Genomic DNA, 24,747 nt, shown 5'->3' on the forward strand with positions numbered 1-24,747 from the left:
GAGTCTCCGCCTTGTTTCCGAAACGCCACACGTATTGAGCCGAGTGGCTGTGGAGGCGAGGTGATTGCCACAGACAGCCAGCCATCCAGGAGGAGTTCATTGACAGAAAGCGTCAAGTATTAACATGTAGCTGCAGCACAATGAGACTCCCGACGAGAGCCGCCATGCTGCATGCTAATTTCATTACAGCAGCAATGCAAGAGAGACATCTTTGTATTCAAATGAGGGAGCTTGGTTTAAGTAAATTACCCCCAGCGCCTGCCAAGTGTGTGATTATGGATCTGGGGTGTTTGTGCTGTAACACTCATCCAAATGCGCAGAGTCGCTCTGAGCCCAAACGCCAAAGAAAAGGGAACAGGCGTCAACCTAAGACGGCTGCAGAATCAAATGTTTTGCTGAGGAAATTAGAAATCTGTCGAGTTACAAAAATCCTGATTTGCAGCATGAGCTTCTGCCAAATTTGTTGCATAGAAATGAAACTGCCCCTGGAAGGAAAGAGGATTTCTGACTACAGATCCTGCATTAACTGCTTTAGGCAGACTTGTCGCTTGTCGCTTTTAAAGCACTAACAATGCCTTTCTCTCCACTGAAACACAAAAAACTGACTTAGTTTCTATTTTTCAACTGGTGGAGTCTTGAATCAAAGAATGCTATTTGAGATGCAGACGTGTGACTAGCTGTCACAGCTTCCCTCAGACTCTCAGCACGCATCAGAAGTAACAACACAGATGACAGCTTAACAAGCCAAACAACACCATTACAAGTGTAAGGCAAAAACCTGCAGCTGACAGCTAGGCTAACTAGCATTAGAGTTGTCATCTAGCAGAGACAATCAATCTGAGCGTTTTCTACTAAACCGCCATTTGTTTTTATCCTGCAATAGAAATTAACTTTTTTATAGTAACTTGACATTTGTTTTAATTAGAGACAAAAGTTATAAATCAGGCGGGAATATCACTGCAACATATATAAACTTTGAAAACTTTGCTTGTTTTACAATGAAAGGTGTTAAATTTAATACTTAAAATGAAGTTCTTCCTTTGAAATTGACACCCAAAATTGTTTTTCAATTCATAAAGCATGAAATTTTGAATTTGTTTACTTTTTTTGCGTGAGATTTTGGACAATATGGTTGAGAAATGCATAATATAAGCATTTAATATCAGTCAATTTTGATTAGTTTTCATTTTAAGTATCTGCAATACTAAAAAACGTTCCTGTTTTATCCAGTTTTCACTTCACACTGTTGCTTTTTATATTTTTAAGTAGTTTATGTGAAACCTGAAACTGCTGCTGCGCATGTTATGCAACAGGTTGTTGCTAGGTAACCACAAGTTACAAAGTAGATTGTTGCCAGGTAACCAATGGGGGAGTGAGTCAGTTGATTACACAAATTTTGCATAGATAACTTTGAGAGTGGCTAAAGTCTGTCTTCTGCCTACATTTCCCAGAATGCTGTGCATTTCTAGATCGGAGTTCAGTGAGTATTATTTTGAATATTAAATATTCTATCAGATCTGTTGATTAATTTAATGTGTGTTAAAATGTAAGATGGATTTTTGAGAAACTACACCTATGAATTAACATTCAAAATTGTTTTCAAATACATAAAACAACATTTTCAATCAGTTTGCATTTTTTGAGGGCTTTGCAGATCAACAGCTACGGCATCTGTTATGCGTTTCACTGGTTTGGTCCTGGGTGGTAAGATAATGGGGATAATCAGTAGGATGTCAGCAGCAGAATCTGGCTGCTGGTCAAGCTCTGAAAATCACCTGACAGATAAATTTGTCTTCCTTCTCAAGCTGAAGGTCACTGATTGGTCCAACAGAGATACAAAAAAGCCAGAGAGCAGCTCAGTTGTTTTGAAGGCAGCTCATGTTTGCTTATAAAACTCTGCTGGTGAACATCAAGGTTTATTTTTTATTACAAATTAATTGTCCAACTGAAAAAATGGCAAGATAGCTAAAAATGACAAAAATGTGGAACATTATTTCAGACAATTTTGTAAACTGATAAAAGGAAAAAATAAAAATGGATTGAAAATATTTATCTCTAAACACAGTAAGGTTTAGGAATTGGCAAACCAAATTCCAAAAATTAAATCTAGGGAATAATCTGCTGACTTCTGTGTCCATAACTAATAATTAGACATAAATGTCCCCAAGGCAACCTTGGACAACCATCCAAAGGGTCAGTGATTGGAAATTGGGTACTGTCGTCAAAATGTTGCCATTCTTCACTAAAAAGCAAATGAAAGCCTGCTTTAACTTTTTAGAAATGCAGCTTAGACACAGTCAGACAAGGAGAAACTCATTGGTCTAATTAAAGCACAGTGTTACTTTCTCATCTAAGAGCACAACAATAACCAAGATGACAATGAAGGGAAGTCAAGAGCTGTTAGCGTTCTTTAGTGGACTAGCCTGCACTTAATGCAGATACAAACTTAATTCAACTTTAATCAACTATTGCAAAAAATCTCCAAAAACTGTGCCATCCTTATAAAGGCATGACCAAGAAGACCTGAAGCTTTATTTGCTGCTAAAGGTGATTAAAAGTTATCAAAACGTATGTAGTGATTTGTTTGGATGCTAAGCTAACATTTCATCAGTCAGTATTGATTATTCCCTCTAGGCTTTTGGAGCGATATTCCTTCAAGATCTCAGATTCAAACCAAACTTTCTGAATTCCAATCCTTTAATAGCTGGCACATCATTTGAACAGTGTTGGTGTAGTTTGGTGTTAAAAATAAATAGAAAACGTTGCCTAGAGCTGACAACGTGGCCCTGTGTTATGTTAGACGTTGGACTCAGACAGCGTCCACCAGTGGGTTTGTGGGTTGTGATCGAAAGGTAAGATTGGGAGACTTGAACACCTGTCATTGCAGGAGCTTTAGGTTTTGTTTTTACTTCTCCTCCCCAAACGTTACCATCAATATCCAGCACATATAGAGCACTGTTCAGAAATGACTATTTTTCCTGTATTTCTATCACGAGCAGCAGTGAGAAATTGTTAAAGTTCATTCCAATGCTGAGACGTCTGTATGACTCACAACAAGTCAAGGCTGTTATTTAAGCATTTGAAAATGTAGCTTGTCAAAACTAAAGAGACAGTTGCAGAAAATATTAGTTATGATGGAATCCATGTTGCCTCAAACTATTTCTGCTCGCCTATTTACCTGCATTTTTACTGTTTTCTCCTTTACAGATTTCTTCTGTTTTCCCCATTTTCACCCATTTAAAAGCATCAGATCAGGCATAGAAAAAAGTTGTTTTTAAAAGACTATTTTATTTATTAAGGCCCTTTATGATTAAATAGTTGCTTTCTAAGTTAAATAACTGCCATCAAGCTTTTACTATGACTGTTAATTGTATATGGGTAATATATTGGGTAATATTACCCAATATTAGAGAATATTTCACAAATATTACTCAATACTGGAGAATATTTCACCAATTTCAACCAATATTGGAAAATATTTACCAATATTGTGCAATATTATGTAATATTTCCCTAATATCGGGAAAAAATTCCATAATACTAGAGAATATTTCCCCAATATCACCCAATATTGGACAATATTTCCACAATATTACTCAATATGGGAGAATATTTCCCAAATATTCCCTAATGTTGGAGATATTTCCCACAATATTACCAAATATCAGGGAATATTGGGAAGTTGGAAAGCATGAGAATTGTTGTTTTTCAGAGCTTTACCGTAAATGAAGTTAGTGAGGGCTGCTGAGCTTCTTTAATTTACTCTAGATTAGAGAAAATGTTGCCTTTGAGATCTTGAAGTCTACTTCAAGCTGCCACACCGGTCCCAGTTAAATAATTTTTTAACCTTTAACTATAAAGGTTAAAAGAAAAACAGGTCTATGTGTTGTGAGTGATGGTACAGTTAATTTCTCAGTACCAGGATGGCTTGAAAAGCTATTTTCTCCTTGACTGATTGTACTGTGATAAATTGAAATGTCTAAAAAAAAAAAAAAAACAGAAGTTTATGAAGGGACAAGCACTTTTTCACATTACTTTACAGAAATCTCTTTAAATAGTTCAAATCCTGACAGAAAAATTGCCGCAAATCTCTTTTCCCACCTCAACGCTTGTTTCTGAACAGTGAACTTTGAGAACAAGCTAGATATTTCTCAACACAATCACACATTAGAGTGAAACGTATTAACCTACAATATATATCACCTAACAGAAAGCTGAGTTTTCCCCTGAGGTTCTGTCTTTTTATTCACCTGGGGAGCTGCAAGGCTCTTTATTTCAGAGAAAAATGTATTACTTCAAGGCAGCAGTGAGAAAAACTCCTGGAGAAGAAGGTATATTAAAAGCTTAAGTCAGAGCCAAGTTCATTGGTAAGTTGTGATTCAACATGTTTTCTCTTTATTTTCTTTTGCTTGAGCAAGACAGGCTCAGCATACATAAAGAAAAACCTGAATATGACAAAGTTTTTCTGTTGAAAAGACAACAAAACCATCTGAATTTTTAGAAACACCAAGATAAGTAAATGCTTGAAATGTCAATCTGGTTGTCATAAATCTGTATGTCAGTTTTACTTTTTAAATTAAACTTGTAAGCATGTTCAAATTCAAGGCCTGCCTGAAGAAATAACCCTACACCCCAACACCAGCTGGGCAGAGATGGAGAGCGTCAGTAGAGAGCAGAGAGGAAGCATGTTGACAACCCTGAGGTCAATGATGTAAAGCCAAACCGACCGTTTCCCTCCTGGGAACCATTTAGGACTAATTTGATCCCATTTGTGTACAGGAAGTCTCAACAGTAAACACCTGCCAAGCACCAAATGTCTGGAACATTGACTACAGTGGATAAATCAGCAGGACAGGGTCAGCATTAACTTTTACTGTACAGAAATCCTTCAATTACCAGCAGATCACGTCTTTTATTAAACTGAACGTTACAAGAAAATGTGATTTATTACTATCTTGTCAGCTAAAAATAAAAAAGAATCTGTTTCTCATTGCGAGGATGATTAATTATCCAGATGATAGCTGGGAAGTGCCTCCGCAGAAGAGACCTGTTTCCAGAGAACTTGTCAACGTTGCTCTTATCTGAGACAACAAATCATGACAGCAACAGCACAACATTTTAACAAGAAATGTGGGCAATCCTGGCTCTTGAGGGCCGGTGTCCTGCAACTCTTAGATGTCTCTCTGGTCCAACACACTTGAATCCAACAGCTGAATCACCTCCTAAGTGCAGTCAAGTTCTCCAGAGTCCTGCTAATGACCTCATTGTTGGACTCAGGTGTGTTGAAGTAAAGATCTAAAAGTTGCAGGAGTTCGGCCCTCCAGGCCTGGAGTTGCCCACCCCTGTGCCAGAGCTTGTTGCATAAACCCAACTGCATTCTGGAGATTACGTGTTGTGACAAATCTGAAGCAACAATCCTAATAAAAGCAGTTCAGTAGGTTCACCAAGCCTAAAAGGAAACAGTTCTGCAGTGCATGCAACTTTTAAAGAAGGCTGGTTGGAAATGTCTAAAACCAACCAGAGTCCAAGACACCAGAGTCTCATTATTGAACCATGGGGATTTTCTACTGGATTTTAATTCAACAATATACCAAATGACATGATGCAAATACCCGTTTTTCCACATTTCAATCTAATTAGTGACTAAGTTTGAAACAACTGAAACTAATTTTGCGTTTTGTGCTGTGCAATTATAGCATTTTGAGCGTCTGACTCAAAATCTGGACTTTCTCCACTCAACACAGAGCATCATCCAATCAGAGAGACTCCAATATGTGACATAGTGATGTCAGAAAATAAAACTGTGGAGCATAAACTAAATGTTGCCGTTTGTTCTCGTCCTATAATCTACGACCAATCAAGTTCTGACTACAGAGACATGATTAGAAGATGATTAGCGAGGAAGTTGGAAAGTCGAGTAAGTTATAACTTTTACTCTATTGAAAATATTTCCCTACATTTGAGCTATCCAAATCTGTCTAGCAAAAACATTAAATAAACATCTTTATTTAATTAGACAAAATATGCAGGAGACAGTGGAAGAGTTTGAGGGACATATGCCAAGGAGTTTCCTCTCAACTGCGTATAGAGTAACTTTGACACATCTGACGTGCGTCTAAAGCAAAATGTGAAGCGTCTGCATTCAAAGTGCACACGTATTGAACTCGAAGCGTCAGACGCATGAAACCCGTTTGGTGTGAAAGCAGCATTAGATAAACAAGGCCAGCGACAACCACGCTTAGCTCCAAATCAACAACAAGGAGGAAAACAAGGAGAAACTCTGTTTTTTCTGTCCTACTATCACAAACATAAACATGAGGAGTAGGTAACACTCTACTGAGACTTTGGTCAGATGAGGCTAAAAGCTGATTTAACCTCTCGAAGAAGAAAACAATTTGTTTTTCCTACCAGAGAAGAACAAAATTAGGTGAATCTGGTCAAGTAGTCACGGTTTGGGAGTTCTTGTTGCTCGTTTCGGACACATCATGTGGCCAAAACGTTTTTTTGTGTGTAGTTTCTGACGGCTATTGTTTAGGTTGGTCAGGAATTTGAAGTGGGTGGGATGATGTGAAACATCCTAACAGGAGAGAACTGAAATAAATCTTGTCCTTGCAGAGTATGCACACGCCTTAGATCGACTTTGTGTTAACAAACACTCCAGGTATGTTTGTCATAAAACAAAGATTGAGTGAATACTTGAGACATTTTCTAAAAAAACCGATGGTAACCGGATATTTAAATCGTTCAAATACCTAATATACCTCAATATGCATTAACGCGCACAGTCCCAATCACAAAAGCTAACAGCCAATCAGCTCCAAGGAAATTAAAGGCAATTCTTGGTTTTCTATTGCAGCTTGTTATTTTAAGCTGCCATGTTCTTCCAGTATTTATTTGTTTTATGAAAAAATCTGAATGAACTCGGATCAAGTGTATACTAAAATGAAGAGTTTTCATATTGACATGATGTCAATGTGGACAAAGATGAAATTGTTTAAATGTTTTGAACACGTCTTCACTAGGAGTGTTAACAATAAGGAAAGAGAGAGCAATATTTATTCTTACTGCTGTTCTAGAAACACAAACAGAGGGGAGAATAATGCTTCTGTAACACTTCTGCTCTGCATTGTAGCCAAGAGGTTGTAAAGAGGTGCCTCATCACGTCCAGGTGATTAAACTATTTGTCCTAATGCAACCTAAATAACCAGCAACTCAGGCTGCAGGCGGTAAAATGAGCAGAAATGTGCACACTGCATTAGTTGCTGCAATTTCCTCTCCCTTCTGTTTCCTTTTGTGATCTCATCGCTATCACAATCATCTCGGGGCTGGCTATTGTCAGTTTAATACAGACCAATGCAAATTAATGTAACTATAGTAACAATAAGATGGACAGTCTTTTCATAAAGTCATACAACATCTTTTCTCATAAAGAAAATGCAGAAATAACCATTTGCAGCTACTTAGATCTTCATTTTCACACTGTTTAGTACATTTAAGATTTTTTCCAAAGAGTGAAGCTTTGATTAAGATTTATTTACCGTTTCTTCTAATGAATTTGGATATTTTCTCAAGTGGAAAATCAGTCATGTAATTAAATAAATGATCAACAGCTTAATCAGTCGTGACAAACAATTAACTTCAACCTTTATCTGCACCCTGAAAGTGAACGCAGGGAAGGAAACCCACTGATTTTCCAGAAAAGGTTTCATTTCCAAAAGGGACAAAGACTCCTGCCTGACTCCATCTTTGTGAAAGCTGGCCACAGTAGCTGTTTCTTGTTTTCTTTCTGGCACCCAAATAACAGAGAAAGAAACAACGTAAAAAAACAAAAACCACCAGAGACTGTAACACTGAGGATGTTGGAGTCTACCGCTACTTTCCACTGGCTCAGATTGTCTGTATAGGTGCAGAAAAATATGTCATTTCAAAACAAATATGGCCGAATATGTGATTGAACTGGTGTGCAGGAAACAATCACATTATCTATCTTGACAGAGAAGATGGGAAATGACAAAGAAAAGCTGGAGAAGGAAATCAATCTTTAGTTTCCTTTGCAGGATGGAATTGGATTGGGAGGAAAATAATGCTTTTAAAAAGACAGACTCCTCTGGCTATTGTAGAGCTGGCAGCTTGTCATCATTTTTCCATTACATGAAGATGACTGTGTTGGTAGCATGGGCTTATTCTCTTTAGGAACCTATGTTATACAGAATGCATGCTGGGTGACAGAGAGAAGGAAAAAATTAAAAGATTAAAAAAGCATTTTCTGTAATAATTCATGTTATAATGAGCATTATAACATTACTCATGTTATAGAGCTCAGATAAACACAGCAAGACTGAATCTCTGCAGTATCAAGTCATTTTGAAATATTAATATGTCATCATCATACATGGTAATCCTCTAACTGAAACAACTCAGACAAAACTATGGAAAAATGATGCAAATAAATATTTTCTTAAATAAAAACAAGCAAAAACCATCACATAGCAGTAGCTAAGTATATGACAACGATGACTGTAGTTTGTGAACTCTAAACAGGTGAGTATATATATATATATATATATATATATATATATATATATATATATATATATATATATATATATATATAGCGAGAGAGAGAGAGAGAGCTTTCTGGAAATTTCTCCCAGATTAGAAAAGCATCAACTGAATTCTGCTTCTCCATGTTTGGTTGTGAATCTGTGGATACAGAGCAGATCTTTAATGTATTTACTACTAAATCATTTAAAAACTAACAAACCTTTGAAGTGTTCAGGTCATAGAAGGCTGACTTTGTAACCACCTTTATGTGTCTGTGAAAGTTCCCTACAGCCAGATTTCAGACCTGGTCGCTGGTTTCCAGCTGTAATAATTTAATCTGCGTGATGACTAAATTGTTCCTCTTTAAGTCTAAAGATAATAACTTAAAGGCTGATATTTGTGCTTCTAAAATATATTAAAAATCATTTGGAAACTTTTGACGTTCCTCACTTTGACACTGGGTAGCATTTCTGACAACTTTCAGAGTCCTGACTGATGCTTTCAGGATCTGATATCAAAGAGAATGAAGAGTTATCTGCAGAGATCTGTTTGAGCTATAAAATCTTCAGCAGAGTAGACAGTAGATTAAAGACGGACTGATATACAGACGGTGTGCTACTTTTAGAGGAAAGCAGAAGCTTGAATTAAAGGAATATTTATGTAGGTCCCCAATGAATCAACAACTTCCTAGAACCGTGTTGGATCCTCTTGACTCTAGAAAGCGACTTAATTCTTCGTGGCACAGATTTCTTCAGAGATTTTGATTCATATTGACTTAATCACGTCACAAAGTTGCAACAGATTTGTTAGCTGAACACCAACGGATGTGAATCTTGTGTCCACCATAACCCAAAGATGCTAACACTACGGGTCTAACGTGAACCAAGAAAATCTATCAGACACTATTACACAGCCACCGGTTAATACAAGTGATTGATCTTTGCTTTCTTGTTGTTTGTGTCAAATTTTGACCCTGTCATCTGAATATTTTCCAACTTTTTATTGTCCGGTTTAACATTCGGAGATCATATTCCCATTAGCTTCCTTGCACTGAATGTTTGTTTGCAGTAATTTTGATTTTCAATCATCTCAAACTAAAATACTCTTTCTCCTCTGACATGTATCTAAATTTGTCTTTTTGGGTGATTTTTTTGGAAACGCAAGACGACTGTTGATGAAAATCAAAGAAAGTTTTTGGGAACACTTTATTTGAAGGGCTGCGCATAAGACTGTCGGAAACATGACACATTTAATAGACGTTTTATGCAAATTTTAATAATGAAGTGTTACCAAATATTCCTAAAGTACTCCAACACCAACCTGTCTACCATATACAACATTCAAAGTTACTTTAACTTTGTACAGTAAGACATCTATAACACACTGAGTTGATCGAACTGCTTCCTCCTTAACTCTGTTTAAAGGTGTAACTATTTACTTTTTGATTATGATTGAAAAATGTACCACAATGTAAAACTAATCAAGTTTAGTCATAAAAGTTTAAATCATTTAAGGATAACATATTTCAAACTTCTACTTCTGATGATAATTCAGGCTTTCTTTTGCTATTTTTGACTATTTTCTTCTCTCTCTTCAGGTACAGCGACTCCACCATCGATCTATTTCACTGGACGACTCGTCTTCATTAACCTCACCTGTTCTAAGGCGACGTCTGCATGCATGAGGGCAGACAAGCTACTCTGGGATGCGACCCAGCAAACACGCCGATTCATCTCAAATGCAAAGAGGGGTCAGGAAAGGCTCCCCGGTACCTTATGTTTGTCAGCTGACATTAAAGACAGCCGAGTCTGGCCTTGTTTAAGAGTCTTATTGAGTCATACCTGCTTTAAACAGCCATAAAAGGTTCAAGCTGATTAAAACTTAAAAGTTTACTTGTTATTTTTAACCTCAGCTCTGGTAAATCCTCATCACTCTCACCCAACAAGATCTAAAACTATAAACCATGTTTATTTACGTCAGTTTTAATTTAAAAAAAACACAGACTTCAGAGTGACATATGGGATTATTTAACTAGGATTCACAAAGCTATCTCCGTATGCCGAGCACAAAGTCAGATCTGAATCAAATCCAAGGCAGAAATAAAAACATGACACATTATCCAGTGCAGCAGGGATGGGGAGAATTATTATTGGATTTCCATATGAACATTAGGTTGTTTTGATCCAACTGTCTTCTGTTTGTTATGCAAAACTCCCATAAGGGCAGCAAGGCTTGTAAAAATGATCATCAGTGAAGGAGAAGTCACGTGAATATAAACAAACCAGTGACGCAAGAAGCAGCAAATAAATAGATTCCCTGCTTATTAGCTGCAGGATTTTGCAAACCATGAAACAAATGGAAATGAAAGCAGCCAAAACTAAAACTTATCTTGTTTTGTACAAGTTAGCATTAGCACTGTAGCACCGTTTATTTGCCACAGGAAGTTAGAAAAGTAGGAACAAGATGTGAAATAAATTGAGTAAAGTGAATATTTTATGAATTCTATTAGGGTGATTTATTAACTAATCAGCTGTAAACATTTTCTCCACTTTACAGATAAAAGTTAAATTACACCATCTTATGATGAACATATCTGCTGGCATTTATAGTTTCTGTTTATGCTTTTATAATGTCTTGAAACTGGATTTCTCATAATGCATATGCAAAACATGAAAATAGTACAGTAAGAGGGAAAGAATCTAAAGAATGAACCATTAAAAGTGGAAAATAGCATCACTGGATGCAAAGAAAGCCATAAAGGAGGAAAAGGCAATAATGGATCTATAGAAGACCGAGTCAGATGCATGTTTCTATTCTGCTCAGACGTTACATATATAGGATGGAAATTGCAGCAGTTTTCTTTCTCTATTCAAGCAGCTTTCAGAAAATCTGCTAACAAATAAAGGGATAAGAACCTCTCTGAGAAAAATAATCAAATCCTATTCATTCCTACATGATGATAGTCGAGTTACCATCTCCAAAAGTGAACTTTTTTCTCCTGCTGGATTATATACTTCCCAGTAATAGAGATGCAAATTGCTTTTTATGCAAACATTGAGCTTTTTGTAACATCTACATCTGACAGCTGTATATAGAGTTTCACGACATCAAAACTTTGCTTCAAAGAAAAAAGGAGAGAGACTATGATTTTGTTTTCCATTTAACGCCAATTAACACAACGTCTAAAGTGGTTAAAAAAATTAGCAAGTGTAATGTAAATGTAAAATGTGTAATATATTTAAACGCCTAAATAAAGACAAAAAGTTCAGATCAAAAATGTCACTGAACATCCAGGAAAGGCTGAAATACTGGCCTTGTTTTTAGGTTAGCATAGCGCTATGCTAGCATGTTGGATTTACACAAGCAGCAGCAAATTATGTATTTTCCACAAGCAAGTAATTGTACAAAACCAATCAGTAGTAGAATTATTATAAAATACAACATAAAAAATAACAACTAAATTTGTTCTGATTATTAGCATTTTAGCACAGAAGCTAGTTGTTACAGGAAGTTGGTAAAAAAGAAGTTGAATGTTTGACTTTTTTAGGCATTCACAGTGGACATTTCTCTAATTTAGGCAAACAAAGGCCAATATATCACTATGCTAACATTTAGACAATGACATAGCTGTAAAAGCATAGAATCATCTAAGAAAAAAATGAGAAATGCTAATTTTCCACCTTTATTATTTTGTATCTTTTGTAGTTTTAGTATTTTTGCAAACCAACTCTTTTAGGTAGAATATGAAGAGGACATTTAATTCTCACCATAAGTCAATTTCTACCTGCCAGAGCGATGCTTAGTATCTGCTTTAAAGTCCTTTTCTAGAATTTGCTCATAATTTTCAGCAGGGAAAATTAGTTTTTTATTTTAGTATATCTACAAGCAGGAAGCCATGATGGTTTGATCAGAGTTCATTATCTCATATTTCCTGGTCCAAACTGGGATCATATTAAATTAAAACAGTCTGTCATAAAAAATAAAATGAATTTTGATGAATATACTTAACTTAAAAAAAGTAAATGTGAATTCCTTGGCACAAAATGGCAACATATGGGTATAAAAAAGCCACTACTAAATGGTTGCAAACTGATCAAGAAGCTATTTTTTCCCCAGCATTTATTAAATGAAACAGTTCTGAAAATATCCACCACCTTTTTTTACTGCACAAAAACCATAAAACAGGGACTGTGAGGCCTTGATTTGTGCCATTTTGCATTAACTAATCAATAGAAATCTCCCTGCTTTGGCATGCTCTCTGAAAAGTCCCCAAGTTTCTGGAAGTGCTCTGAAGTCTGTCCCGTCATCAGCAGCTCTTGTTAGCTCTGCGTGTTGCCACTGATGTGCTTTAGATTACACATTCGCAGTGCAAGCTGCAGCCGATAATTGAATCACTGGCACTGATCATCAACAATCAGGGCCATTGTGGAGCCTTCATCAGAGCCATCTGAGAGGAGCAGATCAAAGCGGTTATGACACCGAGAGAAGCTGGAGTCGCCTGTACACACTTTCATTAAAGACTTCTGCTCAAAATGCAGCTTTGCCTTGTAAATGCTAATTTCTGCCCGTGTGTATGAAGGCAGGGGTCAGCGGTTTATCATATCTCCTCTTTAATGCCGCCAACATCATTTTTATAATTGAACAGCAGTGACAGACACCTGTCCTGCACTGACCTTCTCCATCACAGAGGCAATGGGGCCACCAGGGCGGACTGTCACTCCTGATCGCACTAAGTGATGGTCAAAGGCAGCGGACACAGGCAACCCACCGGAACCTATTAGCGCGTCTCTCGGCCCTCGCATCAGGATCCTCTGAAACACGGGTTAACACCAGCGAGTGAGCCAGCGAGTGTGTGAGGGAAACATGTGCAATGATGTGATTCATTCACAGTTGTGAGGAGGAAATTGAGTGCAAAAATGTGTCTCTGTGTGTGTATTACCAGGCGAGGGCTGTGCAAAATGTCAGCGGTGGATTGCAAGGTTCAGAGAGAGTTCAAGGCAAACGTCTCTTTGTTTCTTTTAGAGGACGGTCTGGTCTGGACAGAGAAGACTAACTGCTTCAGGGAGAGATGAAGGAATCGCTCACAACTTTATACTTTTCTAAAAACATATATTTTTGCGTCCTTTTAAGAAAATAAAACTCCAAAAAGTGCAACAAATACTCAACCTCACATGGGCAAGGATTCCCTCTAAACTACTGTAATTTTCTTTATTGTATCAAATAAATTCTGTACGTTTTTAACAAATGTAGGATTTCTCTTTGTGTACTATAAGCCTGGTAAAATAAATAAATCAGTAAAAGCTGAAAAATAGCAAAAAATAGGGAACTGAAGGGACCTTACAATATCACTAGAGATCCTACTTTGTGACTAGAACTGGTTTCACCCTTAAGTAAGCCTTTTTAAATTTATTTTCTGGTTTTATTTTGACGTACTAAATGTTCCTGTTGTATTAATCAGAGGTTCTGTTGTCTATTAAGGTTCAGTGATAACATGGTTTAAGCTTAAACAGCTTAAAACAACAAATAGTTTGTGTCTGTGAATGTGTTAATGTAACAAAAATGACCAAAACATTTTTTCCTGTGTTCATAAAGGATTTTAAAGAAGATTTTTCTGCCTTTTCCACCATTTTTAGTGGGTCAAAGGTCATCTGTATACGAATGAGTTGAGCTAAGTACTGCAGAAAGTGGGAACAATTCAGATCAAGTCATTCAGTATTTGAATTTTAAATAAACAAGCTTGTGCTCTTCCCCTTGTGCCTGTTCTCAGTCTCACTCAGTGAAACCAAAATACATGGTGATTGGATTAGGTTTGTGTTTTAATGTAACAACTTAATTCGTATTCAAGTTATTTTTTTTCTGTCTTAACTAAGTGTACTATTTGTGGTTGGTGTTGCAGGTCCAAACTCAGGACACAATATACTACTGTCAGAGATCTTAAGTCTTTAGTAGCTGAAATAAACTTTGACATATCATATTTATGCTAACTAGTCGGTGTAAAACACAGAAGAAGTGTGAATTAAGAACAAAACTCATTATTTTTTGTCTTAAGATGTATAATATGCACCAGAACAAACTGCTAAAACTACCTCCAACTCTCCATCACTCAATCACTGCGCAGGAGAAACTTCTGCAACTCAGCAGCAGAAGTTAATGCTTTACCCAAGAAGCTAAAAAACAAGCTAAAGTTTGAGACCAAACTCTCATTAAGAAGCTTTTTTCCACTGTGAAAGAACATTATGACAGCAGGATTTCCCAAATTTAGGGGTCTGGACAGGAAAGACTTGAAGAAAGCCTGGGTGGGAACATGAGCAGTAAGACAGCTGGCCGTTAGCATCTAAACTACAGCCTTTTTATCTCACTGCTTGTCAAATTTATCTACCAGCTGCCAATTTTATGTTTTGTACCTTTTCTACATGCACAGTGTAAGGTTGCAATGAAAGCCATCTGGAAGTGTAAGAATGAAAAATGTCAGAATGAGACTTTGGTTGAGCCACGTTTGTCCGAATAAAACACTGAAGCACGCAAGTGAATTCAGGAAACACCAAGAAGGGAAAAAAATTAAATAAAAAGACGACGATAGCACTGGTCAGCTGTCTGTCATAAATCCACACCTGACAAGTTAGATAAACTCGTAATTAAATGCTCATTACAGCTGCTGCTTCCTCACTTAGGATCTCTAAATAATTGATCAAACATTAAACTGTAATGCTTAAACGCTCCCTAAATTAGTTATGAATCCTAACTTTTACTCACAAAGCCATTAATTATTGATCAGTGCATGTGTTCAACAAGCTTATAGACAGGATGGATTTTTGTAGCTCACTCAACTCAAGCTGATTCAATCTTCTACGTTACAAACTGAGATCCTTCCTCTATACATGCATCAATAATCATTTATTTTTCTGCTGTGGATTTGTTTGACTGCACTTGTTGAACTAACCAATAATCAGAGCAATGGGAAAGTCAAACTCACGCAATAAAAAACAAGAGAGAAGAGTTGGATCTTTGCTTCAAATATTTTTGATATTTTCAATTTAAAAATCAAAAGTTTTCACCCTTGTTTCTGCTGAAAACATTTTCTTAAGAGTCACAAAACTTTAATTCAAGCATATTTTTATGCTTTGGATAAAAGACAGAAATCAAACTTTTGTAAAAATAGAACAAAAAAATGTAAAATAAAAACACAAAATGCTTTCGCCTGCAGTCTATTGAGAAAAAGAAGGTTATTTTGTAGTACTAAGGTGTTTACACACCTGATAGTTTGGTAAACTCTGTTCGATTGGGAACCAACATTTTCCTTCACTCTGCTTTGTATCAATCAAAACCTGTTCCCCTCCTCACCTGTGGAGGCACTGCAACAATAACCACTGAAGGAAACAACACAAAAACCTCAGAAGACACTAAGCTCAACTTCCTTCTTCACAAAATGTAAACAGGAACAGTAGAGTCAGGTTTTAGTGGTTGGTAAAAGATCACAAACCATTTCTCTTGCTAGCGCTAAGCTAACATGTTTGTTTTGGTTGTATTTACCCAGAATGCCCTTTGATGTAGTCCACTTCCTGCTTTTGGAGCGGTTTCAGGTAGAATATAAATTCAAACAGCGAGCAGAGTTCACTTCAACTGAGCCAAGCTTCAGGTTTGCGTCGTGTCAGAGGGCGACTACGCGTTCACACCTTCCCAAACAAAACGACTTTCTAGGTTTGTTTAACTTCCATTATGGAAACTGAATGCTGATAATTAGTGGAAACACAATTATAAGTAGAAATGTTGCTCTCTTTCTATATAATGTTCCACCAAACTCCAGAGTCACAGGTTGCAGAAATCATCCCAACGGTGAAGGGCTAATTCACGCTGAGGCCTTTCTCATCACACCTTTCTGGTTTCAAAGTGTAATGAGTAGCTGCGTATTAATGCTGCGTGGGTCAGAGGAGGACTTCCAACACATTTGTAGTCTTAAAGTCACCTTGGCCTGTCTGCGCTCCCCGTCAGCACCACCTTGGCTTCACCCGCTCACCACCAAAAGGCCTTTCAGACAAACGCAGAGGGCTTAGGGGTAATAATATCCCACAGATCATATCATGAGGGCAGCAGGGCCATATGGCTCTGAGAACCTCATTGGCTTGATTTATTGCACTGCCTGTGATTCCATCCTGACAGGAACTGGATAGGAATGGTGTTGTTGACATTTCTGCATGTATATGCCTAAATTAGCGCTACACCAAGCATGCATCTTTCATGGTTTGATTATTTGACTGCCATAACAAGCTTCTCTGAACGTCCGCAGAATTTGGCGGCCTGTCAGAGCGCCACCGAGTTGCTGACGTATCCGTCCTCTCAGCAATTTCTCTAGCACAAAAATGGAGCACAGCGACGCATTTCCCAGCTGGAGCGCCATTTTTCACACCCCTGAGCGGGAAATTGACATTGTTGGATGCTGTCAGGATGATATCAATAAGTCTCATAATTTAAATCACAGCAGTCCATTTTTTCTTTTCATTGGTATCATTATAAAACTCAGCATGCAGGTGCTTGCAGCATTAATAGAAATAATCCACAATTTGAAGATTTTGCATCTGACAAACTTCTCTATTTTCTCTGCTTCAGGTGAAAGGTCTCATTAATGGCTACTTAGACATTCAGCCTGCTAACTGCAGCTAAAGCAATACAGGAATTAGTCATTGTTCTTCCTGTCACATAAAATGTAAGACGCACATAATTACACTGGCTGGCTGTGAACTGCTGATCCCAGATCATTAAATGGTCTTTATGGGTGAGCGAGCGCGTTTGTCCATTTTGGTCAAGAAAAGGAGAAACCAGACGATACAATTCAGTATGTAAGAGGAAGCAATGCTTTAAAATGAAATTACTGCATAATATTTTATGTAAAGATGTTTTCTCACTACGTTTTCTGTCTCCAATCAATCAATCAACTTGATTTATACCATTAAGTAGATTTGGTTACAGTGAGGTGAGTCAGATTTTACATCAACACCCAATAAATATAAATATAACTTGATTCAAAATGGCCCGGTGCGCAATTTCTTAACCCTTTCACTGCAGTGGACAGCCATCTAAAAGTAGTTTTCTTGTGGATTTTTATGTTATAAGTCACATGTGTTAAACTCGAGGCCTGTGGGCCAAATCTGGCCCGCCCTAGCTTTCTATATGGCCCTCTAAATTCTAGACTTGTGCTTAAATATTACGCTAGGAATCAAATTAATTCAGGTTTTGTCAGTTTACTGCCAAATTACATCAATCAGTCCCTCTAGTTTCTTGCGAATTGTCGTGGAAATTCATGAAGAATTAACAAATTCCCGCACTTTTTTGCAGTAATAATTGGGAGTTTATTTCAAATTTATTATTCTGTCATTGTTTCTGAACCCACAGGACTCGACGCAGCATCTGGCTGTAAAGCATTCAACTAATCCTGCCTTTTCAAGTCCTTTCCTCGCGCTACTCTTGAGCGTGTTGATGCGGCGGGTGTCACCGAATTCTTCGTCTCGCTGCAGACAAAAGCTGGCTGTCAATAAGGAGACGCCGAGGCAGATCACTCAGCCGACAGCAGCAGAGTGAAACACTTTGTGGAGAAGCAGATGAATGTTAGAACCGGCCCGAGTCAGTCAGCGAGGCTGATTTTTTTTTTTTTCGCTTGTCCTCCCACTTCATCACACACCGGGTTGTTGCCAGCTGTTGGCAACTTCATCATGAAACTTTGCTTCTTTTCATGTCAAAGTCGAGCGAACGCAAATAAATGGTTGAAAAGAACGACGGCCTTGAAAGTTGGCCGACTGCAACAGAAGGAGAGACACGACTGCATGAAATGAAATCAAATGTGTTGACAGCGCTAACTGTGAGACGCAACAGAAACAATTGAAACAAAATCAAACTAAATTTATATCCAAAAGGAATATAATGACAACGATTTATATTCTAATGACTGAGGCTTTGATGCAATGATTTTGTGTAGTTTTTAGTGCAAATATCTTATTACACTTGTAGAGAAAACTAACTTACAAGTAACTTTTCAGTAAGATACAGGAGCTTCTTTTAAGTATAAAATTCCTTATAGTGATGAAATAGTACTTGAAATTTTCCCATGTTATAAGTAAAATAATATTTCAGTGAAACTAAGACTTTTACATCAATTTTAAGGATTTATTGACTTTAAACAAGCTCCTATATATTATTTGAAGGTTATTTTTCAAGTGTAGAAAAAATATTTCCAAAGGAAAGTAGATCAAAAATATTTAAGATTTTGTTTTTGTAGTGCAGAATAGTTTTTATTTGAGGGGATTTCCAGCTGTTTCAATCATATTTTGGTCCGGAGTTTGACTAGGACACTGAAACCTTTCCATAAATCTATTCAAAAGTTCACAATTAGAGCAATATTTATGCATTTTCTTGGTTTTCTCAGCATTTATTATTGCATGTGATATATTTTAAGGTTTTAAAATAATTTTATAATCAATTATGTTGATATCCACCGTGTCAGTGGGATGGCGCTCAGATTCCCTCATTTTTTAATAGTTCCACTAAATGTACATCACCTCTTATGTAAAAATAAAACATTTAAAATGCAAATGAGGTCATAAATCACACGCAGCGCTCAGAGAGCAGCTTCCTCTGGGTCAGCACCCCCCCCTCCTACCGCCCCAGATAAATATGCATGCCTGCACGCCGCTACGTTTGCATCTCTGAACCACGCCGGTCTGCTTGATGCAAATCTGACCGGCTGCAGAGGCGCCAGAATGAGGCCTGGGTCAGAGCTGGATTGAGGATAGCTAACCGTGGCGACCCTCAAGCTCGAATGAGCGCGAGCGTTTCCTCCCAAGGTGAGTGAGGCGTTTGACTTCCGACACTTCACGCTCTTCTGCAGGCGCCGCCCGCCAAGCGTTTGTGTCTCTATTTGAAGGAGGGACAGACAGGACGGAGGTCAAGTGTGTCTACGCGAGGATCCTCATGTTAGCTTTACAAACTAAACGACTTAAGGTGAAGGAAAAGATGCCAGAGAGGATGGATTCAGCTACAATCACCTCCTTGAATTTTTTTTTACAGAAAAGTTACCCAAAGAAACGCCAACAGAGAATAATCCACAGTTAAAATTATAAGCTAACAATTCCTATTACCATTCCACTTAGTAGTATACACCTTAAGTCATATAAATAAGATGCAACATCTTATTTATATTCTTCAAATGGGAAAAAACTGGAAATCATGACATTGAGGAGTCACATTTATCTTCAAAAATCTGCAGATGACAACAAGAAAACACTGCAAAACAAAATCTTATCAAATATTTTTGGTTTAGTTTCTACTGCAAATATTTTAATACGCTTGAAATAAGATAAAGCTAACAAGCAAATAACTTTTCAGCAAGAAATATGAGCTTGTTTTAAGTTAATTTGTTAATATTGATGAAAACGTACTAGATTATGTCACTTATAAGGGAAAAAGGTCTTAGTGAAATAATTCGCTAGTGGAACAAGTAATATTTTCATCAATATTAATGGATTATTGACTTGAAACAAGCTCCTATATGTAAACAATTATTTCTTAATCTGGGAAATTTTTAGCCTCTCAATAGACGTTTAAAATTCAAGTTTTGGTTCTTCTGAATTGTTTTCATGTGAAAAATTCTGCTGAATTTATTTTACGACCTTTTCGCATTATTTTTGGTTTTACATAATTAAATGTTTTACTTTTTACAGCAAAAACTTGACTTATTTCCCTAAACTATAAACTGTTAATATTTATTTTTAAATGTAAGAAACAATAACAAAAAAATATATTCTGCAAGTTCTAGCAGATAAAATATATTAGAAGAGCCACTAGCGTGGATATAGTTGTTTTTTTCCCCCAAACGGAGCCAATCAAAATCTTTTATCTGACATAACGACGGCGATTATCAAGCCTCAACTTTAACTGACGGCTTTCATGTTTATCAACACCAGTTGGAGATTGTCATTTCTAAAATAAATGCTGCACATCTTTTATGCTGTTTTATGATAAGACCCAATAAAATAATGGTGATAAAATAAAAATGAGTAAAGGACGTCGCTGCTTCGGAGCGAGTCCCGCCTGTCAGCGATATTTACGGCGTCCGTATAAAGTCGCGGCGGACGACGTCACATAAAACCGGCTTTGTGAGAGTCTGACTGGACTCGACTGGCAGAGTCCATTAGAAAGTTATGAGCTTGGAAAACACAAAGGCTTACATTTCAATTAAACGTTAAAACAAGAGCTTTGATACTAATCAACTCCTTCATGAAAAACACTTTCATTCATTGTTTGCAGGTTTTTCAAAACGTTTTGCAGCTTGGGCCATAATGTCAAATTGAAACTACCCATTTTTACCATTTTTCTTTATAACTGTAATTGTATAAACTACTTTATTTTTTATTTTTACCCGCTAAATAAATTATAAACTCAACTCATAATATTTCATTGAAATAAGCAAAGACAAATGTATGAGTTTATCCCTTCTAGACTTAACATATCAGCGAAGGTCCAGTCAGATTTGCAGTACCAGAACTCCACCAAACTTTGCGCTATCTGAAAAATGAAATCAGTTTCTGAAAGATGAGACGTTGCGCTTTCCAGCCAATATCTGGTTATTACGGTAATTTAACCCCCACCGTAATGAAATTAATCTGATGAAACACTCTTTCAATAGACGGTAAATTGTGAAAATAACTTGCTAGATATTGAAAGTTCCAGTAGTTATGGAGAAATATATTTACTCACAGGACATTTAAAGAACTTTGTACAATGGACATTTGTCATAAAGGGTGAAGCAGGTTTTCCCTGTTTAACAGAAAACAACAGCATGTCCTACATTTTTCTGGATTTATTTCCGTCTTTTATCAGCAACAAGAACAAGATTTTGTTTTATTTTTTTCTAAACGGATCCAAGCTTGAATTTTAGTAGAAGCCACTGGATTATTTTGGTACCTATTATTAATGAGTTACATAAATATGAAAGCAGAAACCTGGATGAGATGAATACTTTGTGTTGCACTTTACATTTTCTGTTTAAAGATTTAAGATCAGTAAAAACATATTCTTGAATAATCCAAAACTGTTCTGAGGGCCGACTTCGGACACATCCGTGTTAGATGATTGAACATCTTATCAGATTTGCACATTTTAAGAAAGTCGGAGCAACCAAGAGGAAAACAGTCAAATCAAAAGAGCTGAGCCGGTGACACAGCCTTGATGTTTTCCTTGAAGAAACCAGCAAGTTGCAGCAGAAATGAAACGCACACGTCCTGTAAGAGGATTTGGTTAAAAATAACGGCTGATGAGAAGCTGAGAGAAAATCAAAGTCAGCACTAATGGTACGCTGTGTGGCTGAAGGGTTTGATTACCAGCAGGGTGTTGATCTGTCGGGTCTTTCTTCTTCTCCCCCTACAGTGTGGATTTCATTTCCACTTTCCAGGAGGACATGTCATGATTTTAGGTGTCAAAAAATGGGCTTGATCAACAAAACTACAAATGGGATCTGTTTTATACAAAAAAAAGCTCAAAGGGATGAAGAAAGGCAGCTCTGTCCTTCCCACTCAAAGTCAACACAACAGGATGTCTTTATGGGGTTGTCCAAGCCATGAACATCAGAAAACGTTACGTAAACTATAAATATGTGAACATAATGCCGACGTTTCCAAACAGAAATTTTAAAAAAGAATCTAAAATGTTTCATTTCAGACACTTCCAGCTGCTAAAGTTAGCATATTTACATTAAGATTCTTCACAGATTCAACATGTATGGATTGTTTGACAGCTTCAAAAACTTTTAAAGATTTTAAAATGTGCATCTAAATAACTGTCACCTAATTTATTAAATAAATTAATGAAAACAGAACCAAATATTAACCCAAAATATTTCATTTCAACTGTCAGACATGGCAGAGGAGGGGTGATGATCTGGGAAAAAGTCTAGTTGATTATCACATATTAAGCTTTCTGTCCAAACAAGTAAATCTAAAACAGAACAGCTGAAAAAGTAAACAATTGACTTGTCACAATAATCAATAAATCAATAAATTGCATGATAAATTAAAGAACTCAATAATTCACATTTGCATGATTTATCGTTTTTCTCTCTTTCTACCAAAAACTGGATGATAAAAGTTTTCAGTCTGATGATTTTGTCTCCTTTTTTTAATTTTGTTTACAAAAACTTAATAATTAATTTTATTTGTTGTTTCTGTTGTTTACTTATTGTGGATATTTAAAATGTCCTCCAGTTTCAGTGTTATTGATCTTTGAGAATGTTTTCTTGCATTATTATGCCACTATTGTTATATTACTTGAAAATGGTCTCAAAACGACAATATCATCATTTATGGCGATAACTTCTGGGACAATTTATCATCCAGCAAAATTTGTTTTCTTCACAGGCCTAGTTGCAATGGCCCAGTCAAAGTCCTGCGTAGTCACAACAGTTGTTTCTGCAGCACAAAGTTTTGAATCTCCACACTAAAAGCTCTTTTCTTCCTCAAAAGTGCAGAGCAGGTTACAAATGGGCGTTCTTCCCCTGTGAGGAAGGTGTTTTTGAGCCAAACGTGTCACTGTTCCTGCAGCGCCAACGAGCCGGGGAACACTTTCTCAGCCGTTTCACCGAGCCGAGTTCCTGTCAGAGTCACACTTTCCTGTCAAATCTGTAAGCCTTTCCTCCTACTGCTTTCCCCTCTTGCTCCAACGAGACAAAAAAACAAAAGAGATGAAAAGGCAGAGCAACCAGGAAGTAGCATCACACAACATCCGCCCGTCTTTCTCCCATCGATGAGGGGGAAAGGCACGTTTCAGCGCCAAACACAGAATCCCTGATAGCCTTGAGCTATCAGGACAGCTTCCCCCTCCAAGGTGGAGAGGAGGCCATCTGTGCTGGAGACGTGTGATCTCCTACCTGCCGGGGGTCCGGTGGGACATAAAACAACGTGGAGACGGATCAAAGATGAAGACAAAACAAGCAGGGAGACAAACTGACAACTGGAAATGTAGGTGAGGAGAAGAAAGAGAGTTCCTGAGGAAAACGTCCATCTCTCTTTGTATTCTGGACCAACTTACTTCATCTAAGAAAAATGTATTCAAGCTTTTTCTGGCAGAATGAAAAGGTAACGTTTGTGCCAACAGACACACTGGATTTTGAAATAATATCTATTAAAATTAATTAAACTGCAAGTCGAAATTAGTGTTTTTTGCTATTTCTCTGTCCAAAGGGGCAGTATTGTGTTTTTGCAGGCCAGTAACTACGTTAACTTAAGTAAAAATATAACTTAAAAGAAATTTGACTTTGTAATTGGGCCTCTGTCTCTTTAAAAGCTTCTGCTCTTTCTGAAACTTCAGGAAGTCATCACAACATGGCTCCTCTGTTAACGTTTTTACCAGAGCTGCACTGAGAAGTAGCTCTTATAATGAGCTCAAAAGGTGTTTGCTAATCGCTGCTGGCTAGTCTGAAGGAGCTGTAAGTGGGGACGCAGGGAAAGGGCGCCCCATGTGGTGGAACTGCAACTCCAAGGAGGAGCTGCGCCTTGAAGGCGGAGCTAAGTCCAACAAGGCATTTTCTATAACTGAATGGTTGCCATAGAGATTGAAGGATTTCTCAAACAAGCATGAAAAAATTATAGCAAAGCTCCAGGTATGTTTTTGAGGAGAGAATAACATTATAACATGATGTAAAGCTCAGAAAGTAAACTTTATATAATACTGCCACTTTAAAAGGTTAATGAAGTGTTGTACATTGTCTGTGTGTAAATAAATAAAACAGTTTTAAAAAGTCCAACAAAAATTTAAACCAGAAAGACATTAGCCAGAGCCAAACTTTTATTACTATTACACCGCCAAAATAAAAAAAGATGAAAATTGCTAAACAATCTAATGCAAAAAATAAGGAGGTTTTGTAGTGGCTTAGTCAAAGTCCAGACACCAGTTTGATTGAGATGCTTAAACAGGTTGAAAAACACTTTCACAGTGGAGGCAAAGTCCCTCCTCTGCGATATAAAACACGAACTCCCTGCAACACAAATGCTTGACTGCAGCTTTTAGGGAGTTATCAGGGTTAGTGGCAATTACTTTACAGCCGTAGTGGAAAATGCGTCACATTTTAGAGCAGATCCTTCAGCAAGCCGCTGCTGCACAGCATAGTGACAGCTAGTGAAGGTGAGCTTCAATAAAACCCCTCAGAGCCTCCAGTAGACAGCA

At 37.2% G+C, this 24,747-nt stretch overlaps 2 protein-coding genes and 1 long non-coding RNA gene across 8 annotated transcripts in view; 1 reads left to right on the forward strand and 2 right to left on the reverse strand.

Annotated features, from left to right (window-relative positions):
- LOC114140903 (uncharacterized) overlaps positions 1–24,747 on the reverse strand; it is a 1,158,965-nt gene that overhangs the window by 659,500 nt on the left and 474,718 nt on the right.
- LOC114140911 (neural cell adhesion molecule 2) overlaps positions 1–24,747 on the reverse strand; it is a 287,272-nt gene that overhangs the window by 230,484 nt on the left and 32,041 nt on the right. The gene's annotated exons all lie outside the window — the stretch shown is intronic.
- Positions 1,355–10,357, forward strand: LOC114140954 (uncharacterized). Of its 2 annotated transcripts, XR_003594728.1 has the most exons (4): positions 1,362–1,480; positions 4,606–4,702; positions 4,780–4,856; positions 10,142–10,357. It is a non-coding gene; the product is annotated as an uncharacterized LOC114140954 (long non-coding RNA). The 2 variants fall into 2 exon arrangements; XR_003594729.1 differs by lacking the exons at positions 4,606–4,702; positions 4,780–4,856 and having other exon boundaries at positions 1,355–1,480.

Source organism: Xiphophorus couchianus, chromosome 24 (genome assembly GCF_001444195.1).
Source record: "Xiphophorus couchianus chromosome 24, X_couchianus-1.0, whole genome shotgun sequence".
Taxonomy (NCBI): domain Eukaryota; kingdom Metazoa; phylum Chordata; class Actinopteri; order Cyprinodontiformes; family Poeciliidae; genus Xiphophorus; species Xiphophorus couchianus.